Raw genomic sequence first — 5,827 nt, 5'->3', positions numbered from 1 at the left:
TAACAGCTAACCCGAGAATGCAACTTTAAAAAAAGGGTTTTGTGATTTACACATGAAAGAAGTGAAACTATCACTGTATTCTAACAGATGAAAGGCTTAACAGACAATCAGTTTTTCAATGTATAATTTCAGTTACATCACACTGCAAATCTTTGCTCCAAATTCTGTGTTACGATCGAACCCTCCACAATCACCTTGATGAAGGAGCGTCGCTCTGAAAGCTAGTGCTTCCAATTAAACCTGTTGGACTATAACCTGGTGTTGTGATTTTTAACCAAGATTTTAACAACAACTTGGATTAATATAGCACCTCTAATGCAATAAAACATCCCATTGTTTCAAAGACCATTATGAAAGCTAGTTAAACAGCAACCTATATAAGGACGTGTGAGTGAGTTGTCAGAGGACTGCAGAGTAGCTAATGTTGTGCCTTTATTTAAGAAAGGCTGTAAGGAGAAGCCTGGGAACTATAGACTGATGAGTCTGGTATCAGAAGTATCATTTGGAGAGGCAAGGACTGATTAGATATTCAGCATGGGAAATCGTGCCTCACAAACTTGACTAAGTTCCGTTTTTGAGGATGTAATCAAAAAGATTGATGAGGATAGGGTGGTAGAAGTTGTCTACATGGACTTAATAAAGCCATTGACAATGTTCCGCATGGTAGACTTATGAGTAAAGTTAGATTACATGGGATTCAGGTGGAGGTTACCAAGTGGATATAAAATTGGTTTGCCAGTAGGAACCAGAGGGTGATGGTGAAGGGTTGTTTTTCTGACTGGAGGCCTGTAACCAGGGATCGGTGCTGGATCCACTGTTGTTTGTCATTTACATGAACAATTTGGATGATAATTTAGGAGGCATGGTTAGTAAGTTTGCGGATGACACCAAAATTGGTGATATAGTCGACAGTGAAGGAGGTTATCTAAGATTAGAAAGGGATCTTGATCAATTGGGCCAATAGCCTTAGAGGGGTTTAACCTACATAAATGCAAGGTACTGTATTTCAGTAAAACAAACAAGGACAGTGTTGATGAACAGCGAGACTGAGGAGTTCAGGTACATAGTTCGTTGAAAATTGTGTCACAGGATTGTTAAGAAGGTGTTTAGCATGCTTGCCTTCATTGCTCAGACCACTGTGTATAGTAGTTGGGATGCCATGTTAAAACTGTACAGGACATTGTTAAGGCTTATTCTGGAATATGGTGTACAGTTCTGGTCACCCTGCTGCTATAGGAAGATTATTATTAAATTGGTGAGGGTTCAGAAAAGATTTACCAGGACTCGAGGGATTGAGTTCTAAGGAGGGGCTGGATACGCTGGGATCTTTTCCACTGGAACATAGAAGGTTGAAGGGTGACCTTAGAGATTTATAAAATCATGAGGGAAATAGATAACATGAAAAGCCATTTCCCTCAGGTGGGTGAATTCAAACCTAAGGGGCATATTTTTAAGGTGAGAGGAAAAAGATTTAAAAGGGATCTGAGGGGCAACATTTTTACACAGAGGGTAGTCCATATGTAGAATGAACTGCCAGAGGAAGTGATAGATGCACATACAGTTACAACACTTTAAAGAGATTTGGACATGTACGTTATTAGGAAAGATTTAGAGGGATGTGGGCCAAATGCATGTAAAATTGGGACTGGTTTAGTTTGGGAAACTTGGTTGGCATGGACAGAAGGGTGTGTTTCCATGCTGTATGAATCTATGACTTGGTCAAAGAGGTGGGTTTGACATATGCCTTAAAGAAAGAGAGAAAGAGACAGAGATACAAAGGTTTAAGGTAATTTTTATAGCTTAAAACCCCAGCAGCAGAAGGCACAAGTGCCAATCGACAATTACAACCGAGGATGCCCAAGAGGCCAGAGTTAGAGAAGACTGCAACACTCTATCCTGTTTAGACCTGTGAATGTTTGGGAGAAGCAAATGAACTTCCAAAAGGTACTGTGTTTCTGCTCTGCAATAAAAGGCATCTCAAGCCTGAGACAGCCAGTTTATTTTGCTCTCAGTAGTTTCTGTAATTTTTAAAATTCATTCACAAGGTGAAGGCATCACTGGCTGGGCCAGCATTAACTGACCATCCTTAATTGCCCAGAGGCTAGTTAAGAGTAAACCACATTGCTGTGCAGCTGGACTCACATCGAGCTCAGACCAGGTAAGGATGACAGTTTCCTTCCCTAAAAGGACATTTGTGAACTGATGTAACCAAATGTAAGCTTTGCTGTTAACTGGTGGGGGTAACTATGACTCTCACGGATGGGTGTCCCATGGGAGACAGATCTGACTGGTTACCATTGTGGGAGTTCTGCCATGATTTTGTCTGCCACTGCAGTAGGCATGCCTCCTCATTGGCCCTGATGGAAACAGTAGTGCCCTAGCCACTGGCTAACCAAACAACATAGTGAGAAAAATCATGAGGGGGTCATGGATTCATGTAGATCAGGACACTAAGATGTCTGGCCCAAACACAGCATTGATATGGAACATTTGAATGAGCCACATCAGTCAGAAGTGGATGTGATCCAGAAAACCAACCTCCCCACGAGGGTTCATGCCTGCAACCTGGTGTCACATCAGCCTCAGCTCTACTTTCACCAATGCTGGAACAAAGTATATACTAAATCACATCTAGAATTTTCAACACGAACAAAGAAAATTACATTGGTCGAGGGAAAGAGCTGGTAATAAACAGTAGGACAATTTTAGTAAAATTTTGAAATGTGTGTGGAATAATATATTCTACTGAAAAGAGAAACTCAGCAATCAACATCCATCCATGACTTACTAAGGATTTTCAAAATTGTACAGGACTAGTGTTAAGCAATTCAGCCAGTGTAGCCTGTTCAGCCATTTCATATGATCATACCGGACTGGTTGCTTATAAACGTTGCAAAGAATATTCAGAAGTGTTTGGAATGGGATGCTTTTAGAAACCACTAAAGGACCATCAAAAATCTGATGAGAAAAAGAGGTAGAGAGCAACTAGTGAGATCAAAGGTCTCTTTGAAGCAGAGCATGAGAAAATATGATTGGAAATGAGGAAACGGCAGAGGCTGTGCACCAATAGATTGTGTTTGCCTTCAGGATCATCCAAAATCAATGGAAGCCTGAGTTAGAGAGAGTGAGGAAATTACATTAATATCAGCAGGGATAAAATACTGGAGAAATTTAACACCTAACATCTGACAACTTTACAGGACCCGATGGGCCAAATGGCCTCTTTCCACACTGTAGATATTTTATGATTATATGTAGACCAGATAAATGAGTGAGCAACAGGTATTAGGTGGAATAAAACATGGGGGCTAAGTGTGAGGTCGTTCACTTTGGCCAGAACAGGCACAGTGGTACATGTCACTGGAATCAAAATCTAGAACTCCAGGCTAATGTTTTGAGAACTGTAGTTCAAATCTCATCGTGGCAGATGCTGAGATTTGTATTCAATTAAAAATTGGAATCGTGTGTGCTACTCTAATGGCAATCATACAACCACTGTTGATTGAGTCTTATGGTGTGTCATTAAAACCCATCTGGTTCACTTTAGAACGTAGAACAATACAGCGCAGAACAGGCCCTTCAGCCCTCAATGTTGCGCCGACTTGTGAACTATTCTCAGCTCGTCCCCCTACACTATCCCATCATCATCCATGTGCTTATCTAAGGATTGTTTAAATCTCCCTAATGTGGCTGAGTTGACTACATTAGCAGGTAGGGCATTCCATGCCCTTACCACTCTCTGAGTAAAGAACCTGCCTCTGACATCTGTCTTAAATCTATCACCCCTCAATTTGTAGCTATGCCCTCTCGTACACGCTGACATCATCATCCTAGGAAAAAGACTTTCACTGTCTACCCTATGTAATCCTCTGATCATCTTGTATGTCTCTATCAAATCCCCCCTTAGCCTTCTTCTTTCCAATGAGAACAGATCCAAGTCTCTCAGCCTTTCCTCATAAGACCTTCCCTCCAGACCAGGCAACATCCTGGTAAATCTCCTCTGCACCTTTTCCAATGCTTCCACATCCTTCCTGAAATATGGGGACCAGCACTGTACACAATATTCCAAGTGTGGCTGCACCAGCATTTTGTATAGTTGCAGCATGATATTGTGGCTCCGGAAATCAATCCCTCTACGAATGAAGCCTAACACACCGTATGCCTTCTTAACAGCACTATCCATCTTGATGGCAACTTTTAGGGATCTATGCACATGTACTCCAAGATCCCTCTGCACATCCACATTACCAAGAATCTTTCCATTGACCCAGTACTCTGCCTTCCTGTTATTCTTCCCAAAGTGCATCACCTCACATTTAGCTGCATTGAACTCCATTTGCCACCTCTCAGCCCAATTCTGCAGTTTATCCAAGTCGCCCTGCAACCTGCAACATTCTTCCACACTGTCCACTACTCCACCAACTTTAGTGTCATTAACTTTAGGGAGTTTAATCTGCCGACCTTAACCACTCTGGCATTTAGGTAACTCCAGTCCACAGCAACGTGGTTGACTCTGATTTCTAAGATTGTTGAGCAAGCCATTTAGTTCAGGGAAACTAGAGATGGGCAAGAAATATTTGCAATGCCTATATTCCATACAACCATTTTAAAAAAGCAGAGTAGTTTTAAAAATGCATGAAACCTGTAAGCAATGGTGACAGTCTTGGGTGCAGTGACAGATAGAACACAGATTTAGCACACAGGTACAGGAAGAAATTAGGTAGGCAAGCAGCATGTTGACCTTTATTTCAAAGAAATTGCACTCAAAAAAACAAATACACACAGTACTCAAGTTGTGGCCCATCTAACATTGTATACAGCACCAACATAACCTCCTTGCTTTTATATTCAATGACTTGACTAATAAGGCAAGTATCCCATAATACCTCATCTACCCGATGCAGTGTCTTCAATGACTGATAGACATGCACACCAGTTTCTCGCTGATCGTCTGTACTTCTTAGGATTCTACCATTCAACGTTTATGCCCTTGCCTTGTTAGTCCTCCCAAAATGCATCACCCCACACTTGACAGGACTAAATTTCACTTGCCACAGACCAGCCGATCTAGATCATCTTGTAGTCTAATGATTTCCTCCTTGTTATCCAGCTGGTTAATCTGGTTGCTCGCTTTGAGCAGAATTTCAGTGGAGACGTAACACCTATTCAGACAAGTTCTGAGAACCTATCTCAACAGACACTGCATCAAAGGTCAGGTCAGTTTTCCTTCATGTGAATCCAAGGAAAGTGATGGGACCAGACGGAGTACCAGGCTGTGCACTCAGAGCATGCGTGGATCAACTGGCAAAGGTCTCCTCGGACATCTTCAACCTCTCCCTGCAGCAGGCCACTGACCCTGCCTGTTTCAAGAGGGTCAACATCATCCCTGTGCCTAAGGTGGCTCATGCAGCATGTCTCAATGACTATCACCCAGTGCTTTGAAAGGTTAGTCATGACATTAATCAACTCCAGCCTCCACACTACTCTTGACCCACTCCAATTTGCCTATCGGACCAACAGACCCACGTCAGATGCCATATCATTTGCCCTTCACTCCTCCCTAGAACATCTTGACACCAAGAACAGCTACGTAAGAATCCTACTCATTGACTACAGATTATCCTTCAACACTATTATCCCCACGAGACTGATTACTAAACTTAGTGATCTCGGACTAAGCCCCACTCTCTGCAACTGGATCCTCAGTTTCCTGACCCACAGGCCACAATCAGTGAAGATTGGGGACAATATTTCACCCTCACTAACACACAACACTGCAGCCCCCCAGGGGTGCATACTCAGCCCCCTACTGTACTCACTGTATACC

The sequence above is a fragment of the Chiloscyllium plagiosum genome, chromosome 9 (genome assembly GCF_004010195.1).
Source record: "Chiloscyllium plagiosum isolate BGI_BamShark_2017 chromosome 9, ASM401019v2, whole genome shotgun sequence".
Taxonomy (NCBI): Eukaryota; Metazoa; Chordata; class Chondrichthyes; order Orectolobiformes; family Hemiscylliidae; genus Chiloscyllium; species Chiloscyllium plagiosum.
Note: the sequence above shows the minus strand (reverse complement) of the source record.